Here is a 17016-nt window from a genome sequence, read left to right as displayed (position 1 = left end):
GTACAAATACTAAACAAAAGATGTACATTTGTATTCCAGTATAGTCTTTTTAAATCTATAATTTGAGCACTCAATTTACTTAAATTATTTGCATGTGATCTCTAATCCAATCACACTAAGGAAACCTTTGAAATTGTTAATTAAAATAGATGTCTCTGCTAGTTGCTTCAAATTTCCACACTTGAGTTTATGGTTCGAATCAGAAAATATTTTAGACTGTAAAATGAGGCAAGGTAAAAAACTGCAAAATATATAAGGAATACTCTTCCGTTAGCAGGAGAATCTATTAAATGGCTTCCATCTTTATTTTCTGTAAATGCTATGTTATGGAAGAAAAACTGAGTTTGACTGCAGTTATTTGTGTAGCTCTTAAAGTGTGCCTAGCATTATACAGTGGATAAAATGTGTTAACATGAGTTTCTGCCCATAGAAGCTTGTAGTCTTAATAGCGCTAGTAATACCAGTATAGAAAGAGAGAGTGGGAACTGGTCTGTGTATTTAGATAGCTTTTTGGATACAAAGTTAAAAAATGTTGTTTAGGTGGCAAAGTCAAGCACTTGAAAGTTAGGAAATGAGATTTAAGGTTTCCTATCCATCCTTCATTCCACCTCTTTGTGCATTCATCCTGTGGTAAAGAAATATTATGTAATTAAAGAATGTATGTATATGCGCAAGGGAGCAGAATTAAGGTTGCATGGGCAATCTGATGGCAAATTAGGAATTATCATTAGATTTCTCATTTGACTATTGGGATTGTTTCAGGAATACCCCTAAGGACATTCATGACCACCACAGCCAACCACACTAATGTATAAAACATACATCACCTCTTCCAGCTAATAAAAGGTCTTACTTTAATCTTCCTGCTTATAAATCACCTTGGTGGATCTGAAACCTCTGTTATCGCAATGAGATGTTAGTCATGGAGTTTATAGAATGAGGCTGTTGTATAATCTGTGTGTAAAATTGTGCACAGCATAATTCTTTCAGTGTTTGTGTGTTACGTTTTAGCCTTATCAAATGTCCATACTAGGTCCTATAAATGAATCCTTAGGTCAAATATTTTGCTGGCATAACTCAGTTGACTTCTGTGGATTTAAACCAGCAGATAATCTGGGCCCCCAGTGTCACTGGTGGTATTGGTTTGATAGGAAGCAAAGCAAGGATTTTATTTTGCCACATAACCATTTTGAAAGGGGTATATCTGAAGAGATGGGACTATTATACAATTGAAGGTTAAAGAGAGACTGATCCTAAAATTACAAGACCCATAGCATATCTGGATCATCCACAGTATTGTGCAATTTGCCTTGTCTTTCTTCCACCACTACCATTCCGTCCTTTCTGTTCCCATTAAGAGGATTCCTCAAATATAATTTAGCTGAATAAAAGGCTCACATAGCTTCTCAAGTTGTCCTGTTAATTTTTTTAAGTAGATGAAAAGAAATTGCCGGTAACCTTCTTTCAATTCTTATATCTCAGCTTACATGACATCTGGAAAATCAGTGTATTCAGTAAACAGTCTCATATCTTGTTTAGGTGGGTAAGGTGATATCTTTCATTGGACCAACTTCTGTTGGTGAGAGAGACAAGTTTTTGAACTACACTGAGCTCTTCTTCAGTCTGGAAAAGGTGTTAATATCCTGGAACCAACACAGCTACTAAAACACTGCATACTCACCTCTTGTTTTTTATATAGGCATGGCAGGATGCTGGACTTGTCCTATCCACCTCTAGTAATGAGGTCTGCAAAATGTTTGATGCTACACTGACTCAGATATGGAAGAGTTTTGATAAAACATGCATTGAAGGGACTGACAAACATAAAAATAGTGTTTGTGGCAGTTGATTTTTGAATTGTTTACCCTTTTCATTAATTAAGTGGAGAGTGTCACGTTAAAAAATGTATTTTTAAGAAACAGATTCCCTCATGTATTGATGACATGTTAGATAATTACATCTGAAAAAAATTAGTCTCACTGTTCCAATTTATCTTAAAAAGAAAAGGAGTACTTGTGGCACCTTAGAGACTTGTAACTTTTGAATTCGTTCAATTGAGACAATGAAAAGAAACCTAATTTCTATTCAGTTTCACTCTTTATTCACATGGACCAATGATAAGCGTCTAGGAGGCACTGAAGGATGTCTCTCCAAGTTACTAGCAGCAGATCCAATTTTTAGTAAGTATACCTTATTAATGAGTCAGTGTAGCATCAAACATTTTGCAGACCTCATTACTACTGCAGTCGATTGTAGATTCTTGGGATAGAAAGGACAAAGGAAGTTGGCCAAGAGGATTGTGGGATACTTTTGGTGGACTCACAGGACCCGAGTCAAGAGGCTACATTTATATTACAAAGCAATAGAGTTTGAACCCTGGGTCTTGGCTTGACTTGGGTTTGAACCCTTCACCCCTGCAGGCTCCTTGGATCCTAAGTGCAAACCCAAGTCTGCGAGATTTTTGTTCAGATGGGCTCATGCCTGAGTCTGGGCTTACGTTGCAGTGTAGATGTACCTTAAGTAGCCTGGGCTTTCCATTGGGATCCTAACCAGTCTCTAGCATTACTGCCATCTACTGCCTATGGCTCTCATTAAAACTTATCTCAGTAGTTTAGCCTAGTACTTCTGCACCTGTTAAATTACTTACAATTCTTAGAGTCTAATGTTTATCCATGCTGCTTTGTTCAGCGATGGGACACGTGATTGCTAATAGCTTGGTTCTGACTGGCACTGGAACTTCAGTGCAGTTAGACAAAGAGCTGGACAGTGCGATGAAAAAGATGATGGCTCTCTCAGAATCGCAACCATTAACTGAGAGGGAGAAGCTCACGTTTCTGCACTAGACACGTTTGCCAGTGGGTAAGCAGTTGGTTTTTAGGGAAGAAGAGGTGGAGAGGTTTTATCATTCAAAATGTGTATAGTGTGGTTGCATGTTGCCATTTCTGTTTTCATTTTTATTGTTGTCTTGGCATCTTTCAGTCCTCTTGTGTGACCATATGCATCACTGTGTTAATTAACAAGTAGTATCATAATAAAAATTATTGTTATGGTGCCAGCATACTAAACTTAATTAGTTTTAAACATTCTGTATTTTAAAACCTACCATTATTCCAATAATGGACTAAACTATTTTTAAAACTAAAACCACTTAAGAGGCTAAATCTTTGGTTATGCTGAAAATTGAGCATAGCATCCCATGGAACTGAGGCTGCAGCAGTCTTTTCCTGTTCTTCTTTTTATAGCCCCCCTGCACCACAAGCCCTGTTTCCTCTAAAAAGGAGAGATGATACATAGTTGGAAGCACTCCAAGAAAATTAGGACTTTGGGCATTTGAGCATTTACAGAAATATATTGAGTTTGCATATCCTGTCAAAAATATCGCATGCTATTAGTTTTGATTATTTGCTTCCTGTCAATAAGAAAATACTTTTATGCTAATATTTGATAACAAAGGTTAGAAATGAAATCACTAAAGCTCTGACCCTGCAAGTTCAGTTTGCATGGCGGGACCCCTGCACCTGTGAGGAACTAAATGAACTTTTGTGAGACTCTCTGCAGGTATAAGGATCTTCCCATGTGGCTCAACATGCAAGATCAGGGCCAAAAGGTGATTCATTTTCTCTTCTGTTACAGTGCAGTATGAGTAACAAAGAACGCCATATACATGACTGTGTAGAAAGTATGTTGTGAAGACAGTATAACAATCGTGTATATTATAAATTAAAAAAAATTCCTGCAAGCTAGGAAATTGTCACTTGTTGTCAGGTTTTTCACTTACACTTGTTGGAGTAGTATAAGTTTAGAAATATTAGATTGAGACAGTTAAGTCTTGCTGACTCTGTCAATGATTAATATGTTTTCTTCTCTCTAGGTGTCTTCCCAAAGCTTGTAATGTGTGGGATTAAATTCTACGGACCATCCAACTGACATGCTAGCGCTCAAATTTGCCCATGCCACTTACTTTTACATGGGATGTCAAACACAGATGCGAGACTCTGTTGCCTGTGTTTATCCTTACTGGACACCTGATATTCCTCTGAGTAGGTAAGCAAGAGTTGATCTTCAGATGCCTGTGGATTGCCACCTCTGGTTTGCATAAGTTCAGAAGCTTCTGATCATTAATGTGTGATGGTGTTGTAAAACTTCCCTGATTATTCCTGTAATTGCTGCCTGAGGACAGATAAGGGAATGCCAGCTAATCACCCTTGGCTTTAAAAATATGCATATAAGAATGAACTTTTTTTTTTTTTTGCATTCCTATTGACCCACTGGTCAGTTGTTTTTAACTGAGATTTTGTCTGAATGGGTCATTGATGATGATGATTAATTTATAGCACTTAAAAATGTCACAAATCACATATGAAGACATGGGGTGACATCCTGGCCCTAATAAAGTCAATGGCAAAACTCCCATTGACTTCAATTGGGCCAGTTTCGTATCCATGGTCTTTACTCAAAAGAACTTACAGCTAAGCTGCAAGACTTTACAAGAAGGAAGCAGAACTGAGAGAGGAAAATGCAGCTGTGGGAAACAGTTTTAATTTGGACTGCCAAAGTGTTGTTCTGAAATAAGAATTGGAATTTTCCTAAAAAGAGTTGTGCAACAAGGAAGTCTAGTTAAGCCTGCTTGCTGCCTAACTTAATAACTAAGTGTGCATGCTGACCCAGCTGTCTCAGGAAGAGTGCTGCACCCACCTAAAACTTCTAGTGCTTCATGAAATGATGCAGGATGACCCAGTTTGGTCTTCTGCAATTAATGCAAGATAATCTAAATATGTTGACATATCAGTTACTTATGAAACATACATTAGAACATGTTTGGGGGTTTTTTTAAACAAAAAATTCAACTCTTGAAAGGCAAAAAAGGGCGACTAACATTAAACTCATGAAAGGATTTTAACTTTGAATTACAAAAGAAATTTAGAGCTGAGTGCAGAGATAAATTTATAAGTGGATATACAGGTTGACGTACGGAGGTAGATGTACAAGCCATCCATATGCAACCAGCTCCTGCCCTGACACTATAAGCTGTATGAATACAACCTTGTGATCAGCATACTGTATCCCTTCCTCCAAAACAAACTTATTTTGTTACCGCGGCAATGCAGAAAGAAAGACAAAGTGCTATGGATGTGGTTTAATTAGGCCGCAACTTTATTTGCTTTACATATCTGGGAATACATTGTTCAGGCCATTGTTAATTGTTTCTGCCTATTTGGGAGGATAGCTGTCAGCCTTCTCTGTTCCCAGCCTATTGCTGGGACCTTACTAGCTTCCCCTCATATGAGGGTTAAGAGGAGTTGGAAAAAAGGGGGTGTGTCTCCCTGCTATTCCAGACCTGAGGAGCCCCAAGTACCCCTTACTCAGCTTCCTGAGCTATGCCTTCCCTTAGGTCCACTTCCAACTCCTGTTTATCAAGTATCCCCTCTGTAACAAGTACCTGCACTGGACTCCTGGTACATCTGCTACCTACTAAATTCGACATTTTAACTTAATCTCTTTACCTGCCGCACTGGGTCTTTGACCTGCTGTGGGGAAGGAGAAAAAACCCACCACGCCTCAGCCAATCTGGCGGTGAGGGTCTATTTCTTTCCCGGCCCCAAAAAAAGAAAAAGCGAGAAGTGCAATGTCCACAGCAAATCATAAAAAATCTGGTCCTACTATGATCCCATAGGTAGGAGGGTGAGTGCTGCTGGCCAGTGACTGAGGAGAGAGAGAGTTCCTTCTGGAATACACTGGGTATAAATACCTTCCCCTTCTCCAGTGGGTTCGTGCACCCTGCTCCCCCAAATCTGGCCAGTTCCTGTTCCCCCATTTGCGCCAGGCGGGTAAGTCTGTTCCTGTTTCCCCTTCCTCATAACCCAAACACAGTAGCAACCTTAAAGGAGCCCTGTCCCCTTTTTCCTGCTGCCTGCACAAAGACCTACCGCATTTAGTTGCAGTGAGTACAATTCAGAAAGTGGACAAAGAGCTGACAAAACTTTGATAGTACTTGATGTGTCTAGCGTGGGAACCCAACAATGTTATGTGGGTAACACACAGCATAGTAGGCAGACTTAGGGTTCTCTGAAGAACAGTGAATTCTGACTTTTTGAGATGTCCAGTGTTTGTTTTTCATAAACTTAAGAATTTCAAGCTTTTGCTCTGACTGACTACAGTATTCTGATATCATGAGTCTAAGTAATTGATTAAATGCATCTTAATGATTCCTTTTTGTCTGGGAATAAGCCCTGGTATCTATTTTATTACACTTTGCGGAGCTTCAGTAGAACAATGGGAAAGAAAACTGCTACATTACCCAGACATAAAGTACCCTTTTTCGCCTCTCTGTAAAGTCTTCTCACTTCAAAATATATTAAATTGGGAAAATGATACAATATCCGCAGCATTATACTTTGGAAATATATGCACTGAATATTGTAAACATACTGTACTTGATTTCTTTAAAATACTCTATCAGGGGGTAGCCATATTAGTCTGTAGCAACAAAAACAATAAGGAGTCTGGGGGCACCTTTAAGACTAACAGATTTATTTGAGCATAAGTTTTCCCACCATCAACCTCAGCCTGGACCAGTCCACACAAGAGATCCACTTCCTGGACACTATGGTGCTAATAAGTGATGGTCACATAAACACCACCCTATACCAGAAACCTACTGACCGCTATACTTACCTGCATGTCTCCAGCTTTCATCCAGACCACACCATACGATCTATTGTCTACAGCCAAGCTCTATGATACAACCGCATTTGCTCCAACCCCTCAGACAGAGACAAACACCAACAAGATCTCGATCAAGCATTCTTACAACTACAGTACCCACCTGCTGAAGTGAAGAAACAGATTGACAGAGCCAGAAGAGTACCCAGAAGTTACCTACTACAGGACAGGCCCAACAAAGAAAATAACAGAACGCCACTAGCCATCACCTTCAGCTCCCAACTAAAACCTCTCCAACACATCATCAAGGATCTACAACCTATCCTGAAGGACGACCCATCACTCTCACAGATCTTGGGAGACAGGCCAGTCCTTGCTTACAGACAGCCCCTCAACCTGAAGTAAACACTCACCAGCAACCACACATCACACAACAGAACCACTAACCCAGGAACCTATCCTTGCAACAAAGCCCGTTGCCAACTCTGTCCACATATCTATTCAGGGGACACCATCATAGGGCCTAATCACATCAGCCACACTATCAGAGGCTTGTTCACCTGCACATCTACCAATGTGATATATGCCATCATGTGCCAGCACTGCCCCCTGCCATATACATTGGTCAAACTGGACAGTCTCTATGTAAAAGAATAAACGGACACAAATCAGACGTCAAGAATTATAACATTCAAAAACCAGTCGGAGAACACTTCAATCTCTTTGGTCACACATTTACAGACCTGAGAGTGGCTATCCTTCAAAAAAAAACCTTCAGAAACAGACTCCAACGAGAGACTGCTGAATTGGAATTAATTTGCAAACTGGATGCAATTAACTTAGGCTTGAATAGAGACTGGGAGTGGATGGGTCATTACATAAAGTAAAACTATTTCCCCATGTTATTTCTCCCCCCACCCCACCCCTACTGTTCCTCAGACGTTCTTGTCAACTGCTGGAAATGGCCCACCTTGATTATCACTACAAAAGGTTCCTCCCCCCCCTCCCCCCCGCCCCACTCTCCTGCAGGTAATAGCTCACCTTAAGTGATCACTCTTATTACAGTGTGTATGGTAACACCCATTGTTTCATGTTCTCTATGTATATAAATCTCCTCACTGTATTTTCCACTGAATGCATACGATGAAGTGAGCTGTAGCTCACGAAAGCTTATGCTCAAATAAATTTGTTAGTCTCTAAGGTGCTACAAGTACTCCTTTTCTTTTTTCAAATAAATCTGTTAGTTTTTAAGGTGCCACCGAACTCCTTGTTTTTTTTTAATCTTCTGCATCTCACAAACTTCTGTGTGATTTTTTTGTTGTTAGCACAAAACATGAATACATGTCTCTTCCCACTCCAGATATGTTGGGGAAGAGAAAGTTGGGCATTTCCTAGGTTTTTTTTGTAGGAAAAAAATCAGATTCTGTGTAATTTCTCCTTTTCCCACTATTTGGTATTAATATGTGCAGTGGAAGAATTATTTTGTATTGAAATTTTTTGATGTGCTTTGCAATACTAGCTTTATCCTCCTAATTCTAAATGGAGTTTTCCTTTTGTTTAGCTATGTGAAAGGCATTTACTCTTTTGGATTCATGGAAACTAATTATTTTGATCGTGCTGAAAAGCTTGCCAATGAGGTAAACAGAACACTATTGGTGCTAGAAGGTTTTTAAGTTCTTAATCTTATTTAGTATTCAGATGCTCATTTGAGAGAGAAGATAAATGATAATTTAAAATAAATTAAACAAAAGTAAGCAACTGTTCTGAAATTCATAACTATTGGTGTGCCACATCCTCATTGTAAGTTTTGGGCCTTTGAGACCTAAGAATAGGGGATTTCCCCCTTTTCCTTAGTTTTTGCTGGCTTTTTAAATTCATGATCTAAGGGGGGAGGGAAGGATGAGAGTAGAGGACAGGCAGAATCTGATATTCAGAACTTAGCAGAGCATGTTCTTGTTATAGGAAAAGTGGTTAGCTGCAAGGAACCGTATTATTATTTTATTTTACAGCAAGTGATCAACTCATATGCTCCCCATATAGAGGGTATGGGATGGGCATAAATCATGGCTTTGCCCATGCCAGATGACTCTGCTGAGCCAGAAGCCTAAGGAAAGTTTGTAGAATAAGGTGTAATTTGGTGGTCTTGGTTCAGGCCTTCATTCTGAAACTACTTTGCAATTGTTATCTGTTCAATAGATGCTAGCAAGTGAACTCATCCAGCAAACATTTTTTTCTTCTTTCTGTTGAAACCAGTATCTCAGGATATGATTGAAGTTATAAGCAGAGGTATACTTAATACCCATCATGTATAAGAAAACACTCTTCAGTTTCCATACTAGCAATAGTATGTACAGTTATTTGTAAGCTACCTGGTATGCATCATGCTATTTTCTCTTTTCCCACTACCAGGCTTTAGCTATAAACTGGTCAGATGAATGGTCTGTCCATACCACAGCACACATAAATGAAATGAAAGCAGACCTGAAGAATGGGTTGACATTTATGAAGCAAACTGAAAACAACTGGAAGGTAAATTTCCTTAGCAGTTCCTCTGATGTGACTGACTGTGGGTTTTTTCCTCTTTCTACTAAATACTAGTGATTCTTCCTTATGTAGCATACTTTTAGTCAGATCTGTTTCCTAATGAAATTTGTAGGCTTTCACAAATAATAGGAAGATACTGCTTCAAGATGGAATCTCCATTCATGTCACTTCGGAAGCAATAGGCAGAAAATGTAACAACAGTTCCATATTTCAGAAATCCACCCTGGGTATTATTCACCCAAAAATTCCCCTCAGTGTTTATAGCTGAGATTAGTGACACACAATTAAAACAAAACAAAAAAACCTCAAACTCATTCCCCAAAGTTTCTGTTTTAATGATCTAAATAAAGACTTTTAAAGCAAGTGAGTGAAATACTGGCCCCACTGAAGTCAATGAAAGTTTTGCTGTTGACTACAGTGTATCCAAGATTTCACCCAAAATTCTATTCATTTCTCATTTTACCATATTTTACTTCGAAATATTGAGATAAATTCTGTAGGCATCTTTAACTAGCATGTGATCTTACATATAAAAATATTTCACAATTCATAAGCACAACAGAGTTGTTAGATATTTTGGGTATGTCTATGCTGCAATGTAAGCCCATGGTTAGTCAGGTAACCCATGCTAGGGAACTCTGGGCTTGAGCATCTACATTATATTTTAACCCTAGGGCTCTGGCTTCCACACAGTAGTGTACAGACCTGAGTCAAAGTAACCATATCCAGAGTCCCTAATGATGCCCCTCCCCACCCCAAAATGTGGCCACCCTAGCCCTAGGACCATGTGCACTGTGGGGAAAACTTTACTGCCACCCCCCCATCCTCCCCCTCACACACACACATTACCAGAAAGCAGCTCATTTTGCAAAAAGCTTCATCAGTTCACTCTCCCTTGCAAACCCAGGAGGCTCTCTGATAGTGTGCTTGCAGATCAGTGATCCGAAGATAATGGGTTAATGCTCACGTGAGCTGTTGTCGTTTGCAAAGAGGGAGTGGTGGCTTCCATTTTCAATAAAGTGAATTGCATATTGTTGGGATAGAGAGGACTAAGGAAGTTGTCCCATGAAATTATGGGATACTTCTGGCTTACTCTTGGGACCTGAGTCAAGCGGGGCTGTGTCTACACTGTGAAGCAATAGTGCTCGGACCCTGAGTACTGGCTTAACTCGAGTTTGGATTCTCCAATCCTGCAGGGTCCTGGGACCCTGGGTCTGAGCACTGGATTAGTGCAATTGCAGTGTAGATGCAAGGGTTGTTAGGCTTCAGCCCTGGCTCAAGCATGGGCTTGACATACCCAAAGGGATGTGGCCAGTGTTGGTAGATAAAACATTTTACATGTTACTTGTGATTTGGATCTTGAGATATATATATATATATATATATATATATATATATATATATGTGTGTGTGCATATAATGCTTTTATCTGCTGTGGCTAAGGGCCCTTTGCTCTGATACGCAGGCAATAAAGTGAAATAGCTTTCTACTAAGCCTAAAATCAGCAATTTCAGAATAAATGGAGGGACTTGACAAAACTACTTCATGAAAAGATTAGTGAACATAGAATGAATTGCAGGGAGAAACAATCAAAGTAAGATTGTAAAAGACCTCAACTTGTGTTTGCTTTTGGGGTGGGGAGAACGTTAAAAGATTGACTGCAAAGGAAAGGAAAATGGTGCTTGTGCCCTTTTCTGTTCATGTTCTTATATCATATCCATCTAAGCATGGTCCCATAATGCACTAAACACATAGTTCTCAACCAGGGGTACGTGTTCTCAACCAGAGGTCTTTCACGGGATACATCAGCTCATCTAGATGTTTACCTGGTTTTACAACAGGCTACATAAAAAGCACTAACAAAGTCAGTACAAACTAAAATTTCATACATGCAATGACTTGTTTAAACTGCTCTATATACTATACAGGGGTCGGCAATCTGTGGCATGTGTACCAAAGATGGCACACAAGCCCATTTTTAATGGCACGTTGCTGCCTGCCGGGGCAGCAGCAGCATGCCATTAAAAATCCTGCCCTGCCATGCCCGGCCTGGCCCGGATCACTCTTCTCCGTCCCTCTCCCCCTCCTGCAGGGGCAGGGGGCAAGGGGCAGGGGGCAGAAGTTTGGTCCTGCCGGCTCCCCTGCCTCTTCCCGCAGTGTGCTGGGTTCCTGCCCCCCTCCTCCTCTCCGTCCCTCTGTACCCGCAATCAGCTGATGGCCCTTGCGAGGGGGTGGGAGAGGAGCAGGGTCAGCATGTGGAGTGGAGAGAAGAAGAGGGGGCAGGGCCTTGGAGAAGGGAGGGTGGAAGTGGGGCATACCCATTCCATCCCCCTGCCGTGAGCACCGCATGACCCCAGCCCACACCCCCAGACCTCTGTCCTGACCCACCATATACACCCAGCCCTCTGCCCTGAGCCCTGAAGCCCCGCACACACCCCAAGCCCCTGCCCTGAGCCCTGTACCCCCCTCACATACACCCGCCCGCTGCTTGACTCCTTCACCCCACCCCCAGACCCCAGCCCTGACTCTGGCACCCCCACACATACCCAGGCCCCCCACACCCCATGTACCCCCCACATCCTGACTCTTGCACTCCCCCACATCCCCACCCCCACCCTGAGCACCAAACGGGAGCTCCTGCACCCCCCCCCCCCACATTCCCACCTGCATACCTCCCACCAAATGGGAGCTGCCCAGGTAAGCACTCCACACCCAAACCTCCTTCCCCAACCCTGAGCCCCCTCCCTCATTCTAGCTCCTGGCCAGACCCTACACCCCAACCCCCAGCCTGCTCCTTTACCCCCAGCCCTGTGCTCAGGGCACTCCCACCGTCAGCTCAGTGGAGAGAGAGAGGAAGAGAATGGGCCAGAACCAGGGAGAAGGTAGGTACTCACTGTATGTGGGCAGGGCCCGGACCCCAGACTGGCAGCGGGCTGAGCGGGTCCAGCAGCCAGGATCCCGGCTGGCAGCAGCCGGCAGATGGAACCAGCCCAATGCTGGTCTGAGGTCCTGGCCGCCGGTCCCGCTCAGCCCACTGCCGGTCTGGGGTTCTGGCTGCCGGTCCCTTGTCAGCCGGGGTCCCGGCCGCAGGCTCCACTCAGCCCACTGCTGGCCTAGGTGAACGGAACCCCAGACCAGCAGTGGGCTGAGCGGGCCGGCGGCATAAGATCAACATTTTAATTTAATTTTAAATGAAGCTTCTTAAACATTTTGAAAACCTTGTTTATTTTATAATACAACAATAGTTTAGTTATATAATACACAGACTTTTATAGGGAGAGAGATCTTCTAAAAAACATTAAACGTGTATTACCAGCACGTGAAACCTTCAATTTAAGTAAATAAATGAAGACTCGGCACACCACTTCTGAAAGGTTGCCGACTCCTGTACTATAATATACATTGAAATGTAAGTACAATATTTATATTCCAACTGATTTTATAATGATATAGTAAATATGAGAAAGTAAGCAATTTTTCAATAATAGCATGCTGTGACACTTTTATATTTTTATGCCTGATTTTGTAAGTAAGTAGATGTTAAGTGAGGTGAAACTTGGGGGTATGCAAGACCAATCAGACTTCTGAAAGGGGTACAGTAGTCTGAAAGGTTGAGAACCACTGCACTAAACAACGTGACCAGCATCTGTCATGTTGGTTCTTTCTTTCTTTCTTTCTTTCTTTCTTTCTTTCTCCTCAGGCAGAAAATTGTGTGTAGATTGGAACAGAAGGTGGTAAAGTTTGTGGTGGTTCTTACAATCCACAGGAGTTTGCTCCCAGAAAGGTCTGTCTGCTGTAGGAATGAGCTTTATCCTTGCAATTGACAGTTCCTCTCTTCTCAGAGAACAGAGTTGTATCAAGAAGGCCTAAAGAGTTTTGGGAGTTTTGTTTTCTGCTTGGTTTTAAAAATTAGAAATCTTCAATATCAAGATTAGTATTATAGATGGAGAGCTTTCTGAGCACTCCCTCAAGGTTCAGGCATATCATATTTCAGAGAGATTTTTTTCGCCTTTGCTGATCAACTTTGAGGACAACAGCAACAAAACAAACAAAAACACAGCACCAAAACTAACAAAAAATTGTAATGAACTATAAATAGAAAATTTGGGTGAAATTTTCAAAAGCACCTGAGTGACTTAGGCCCCAGAGTCCTAGGTCACTTTTAAAAATGGAGCTTAGGTGCCTAAGTCATTAAGATGCTTTAGAAAATATTACCCTTTGTCCAAATAAACCAAAGTGGAAGTCCAAAATTTAGATCCTGAAAACCCTCTCTCAGCTGCCGCCTAACCTTATAGATACCTAAAGTCCCATGGTGCCTAAGTTTCTGCAGTAACGTCCCCATGGAACCTACATTTCTATTGTTGGGCATATTCACGGCCCACTGTGTTCTGATGCCGAGGGCATCTAGCTCACACCTAAGTGCCAGGAGGATCCTTAGACTAGGGTTGCCCTACAACTATCTCACCTGCAGGGCCCAATTCAGCAGGCTTGCTCAGAGCATGCCCACTGGATTGGGCCTGGTATAACATGTAGCCTGTGCGGGGAGGTGCTGCCACCCTCTTACAGCCTTTACCCTGTGGTGAGAACATTCACCGAGGATCTAGGAGACCTTGGTTGAAATCCCCACTTTACCTGATATGGAGCAGGAATTTTGACCCAGGTCTGTCACCTCCCAGGAATGGGTCCTAACTGCTCGGCTATGGGATATTCTGGGGTGGATCTCTCTCAGTCTCTCCTGTTGAAGCTGTTCCACTTTATATAAATAATTACTCATTAGAACATAGGTCTTCCACAGCCCAGGTGAGTGCCCTAACCACTGCGCTATACAGTCATTCTCACTCTTTCTCTGGCCCAATTACTTTAATTATTTATAAAAAGTAGAACAGCTTTTTGCAAGAAAGGACTTAGGCACCTAATTCCGGTAGAGGGTTCATGCATGTGATTCCCAAGCTGAAGGAGGCACCTTCCACCAGCCTGGATTTAGGTGCCTAAATCCCTTTGAGGGGTGCACTTAGGCCACACCCCTCCCTTAGGCATTTCTTATGGGTTAGCCTATGCAGCACTAAGAAGCTTCATTTTATTCATAGGGAAGGGACCCAATAATCTTATTTGTATGACATTTGGAACCAATTACTGTATAGGCCAAACTTTCTAATGTCACTTTTATGTCTAACATTTAACAACCTGAGTCAGCAGAGTCCTTGTTGTAGTTTAATATTAAACAAGATACGATAAACCGTTGGCATATGTAAACAACATAAAATGCTGACATACGGAGAACTCTCTCACATCTCAGAGGTTTGTACTGAAGTAGTACAAAGTACTCCCTTTAGAGAAAAGATTAATTTTAACTTCTCCATTGGGCAGGAATAGGCCGTTCTAGAGTCTGTGATTATTGTATTTATTTGAGTTATTTCAGCTTGGAAAAGAGGCGACTAAGGGGGTATATGATAGAGGTCTATAAAATCATGAGTCGTATACAGAAAGTAAATAAGGAAGTGTTATTTACTCCTTCTTATAATACAAGAGCAAGGGGCCACCAAATGAAATAAACAGGTATCAGGTTTAAAACAAACACAAGAAAGTATTTTTTATGCAATGTACTGTCAACCTGTGGAACTCCTTGCCAGAGGGTGTTGTGAAGGCCAATACTATAATGGGGTTCAAAAGGGAGCTAGATAGATTCATGGAAGATAGGTTCATCAATGACTATTAGCCAGGATGGGCCAGAATGGTGTCCCTTGCCTCTGTTTGCCAGAAGCTGGGATTGGGTTACAGGGCATGGATCATTTGATGATAACCTGTCTGTTCATTCCCTTTGGGGCACCTGCCATTGGCCACTGTCAGAGGACAGGATACTGGGCTTGATGGACCTTTGGTCTGACCCAGTAGGGCTATTCTTATGTTCTTATGAGTTGCCACCAATATATTATGGATGCAGATTCCTGTTTGTTACACTGGTGCAAGCCTGTTGTCTCCAGTGGATTTGTGCCAGCGTAATCAGAGGCAAATTAAGGTTTCCCAGAGCGCAGGGCCAGAGCAAGTGGGGGGTCCCTCCCCATCCCTTCTGCCTATGGCCTTACCCACAGCCCCACCCCTTTCTGCCCTTTCCCAGGGGGTGGGGCCTGCCCATGTTCCACCCAGGGTCCCCCCCATTCTGCCCCCCCTACTGCAGCCCTGAAACCCCTTTTGCTTCTTTCTCCCCTCTGCTCCACACTGAGGCCCCAAGACTGGAGAACTCTGTCCCCTTGCCACAGTCCCAGGCCGCAGTGGGGAATGAGAGCTCCTCCAGTCCCAGGGCCACAGCTGGAGTCCGAGTGCTGGGGCTTCCCACACCACCCCCCGCGCTTCTGTGGGGGACCAGGGTAGGGGTGCTGGGGCTTCTCCCGCTCGGCCCAGCACTTCTGCCAGAGAGCAGGGTCGGGCATGGGGGCTTCCCCTACTGCCCTGCAGCTTCTGCGGGGGATGGGTGGGGCTTCTCCTGCCCGGGGGCATCTGCCGGGCCGGGAGAAGCTTTCCCCGTCCTGCAGCTTTGGCCGGGGATGGGGTCAGAGGCGCTGTGGGTGGGGCTTCCCACCGCCTGGCGCTGCCACCACAGAGCGAGGTCGGGGTGCGCGAACTTCCCCCACCTTGCCTGCCTCATGGCTGGGGCTCCGGGCTTCTGCAGTGGATTTTTTCCAGGAGCCCCCTGGTTGGTGGGGGCCTCTAGGCACTGGGCCCATGGGCTCAGTGACTAATCTGCGATTGGTGTAACTGAGAGCAGTATTTGACTTTATGCTGTTAGCCTATGGCTGGAAAGGCAGGTGTGAAGTTAGTCCTGTCAATGTAGAGGTTTTCCAATAAAGGTGCCATTGAATGAGGTAGAGTCTGAGTCAAAATGCAATTCTGCTCTGAAAAGTTGCTCTGTAGAACTTGAATTGTGAGGTTCCATATTTGTGTCTGTCTACATATCCACAAAGAGCAAGTCTATTGAGTAAGAGTGTGCTGTTGTCAGTTTTCAGACTGGAACAACAGTTTAAGCTTCTTGGCTCTAATATCCACTGATTTATTAGGCCTTCAGATTTGGATGCCCTGGATCTGTTTAAATCAGAGTTTAAATTGGAAGTAAAATATTTTCTCTGTCTTCTCAGTCCTGTGACATGTTTGCTTGCCATAATTACTGGCATTGGGCTTTGTATTTTATTGAAAAGGTAGGAGCACACTATTACATCTATATGCTATATGCTCCAGGTGGATGAATATTCTCATATTAACAGGCAGACCTGACAAAAAGGGTATGATCTGCTTTCCCCCCTCCTTACTATTTGGGTGTTTTTTATGAATATACTGCAGTATAATTTGCAGTGTTTGTACTTTACTAATGTGTTTTTAAAAGTGATATTTTAGAGGGGAAAAAATCTAAAATCATCTGTACGGGAATATAGAGAAATTACTGTGGTGCAAACATTTAATATTAAAAGCAAATTCTAAATTAATTTTCAGATAGAAATATGTACCCACTTCTGTAGTCCTTGCATATGCAAAATTCCTATTGAATTAAATGCAAATTTTTCCTATACGTAGAATGTAAGAGTCTGGAGTTTGCAAAAATTACGAGAGAGACCAATAGGGCCACTCTGTTAAAGAAATGAGAGAATTTATGCTGTTAAATTCCTAGTCTTAAAAATATTTAAGATCTATTGAAATTCTTTACCAATATATGTATATTATCCTGGACCTATTGGGCTGCAATATATATTTTCTTTGAATTTATACCCTAGCTGGAGAGAGTAAGATAAAGCAAACCCCTTCCTTACTTTATTGAAACCT

General features: G+C 42.3%; 1 long non-coding RNA gene across 1 annotated transcript; it reads left to right on the top strand.

Annotated features, from left to right (window-relative positions):
- The first annotated feature begins 2690 nt into the window (after positions 1 to 2690).
- Positions 2691 to 12605, top strand: LOC122455410. The gene is made up of 4 exons (XR_006281656.1): positions 2691 to 2859; positions 3886 to 4044; positions 9073 to 9192; positions 12546 to 12605. It is a non-coding gene; the product is annotated as an uncharacterized LOC122455410 (long non-coding RNA).
- Positions 12606 to 17016: the final 4411 nt, after the last annotated feature.

This window comes from Dermochelys coriacea, chromosome 1 (assembly GCF_009764565.3).
Source record: "Dermochelys coriacea isolate rDerCor1 chromosome 1, rDerCor1.pri.v4, whole genome shotgun sequence".
Classification (NCBI taxonomy): Eukaryota; Metazoa; Chordata; order Testudines; family Dermochelyidae; genus Dermochelys; species Dermochelys coriacea.
This window is presented reverse-complemented; position numbering and strand designations above follow the sequence as displayed.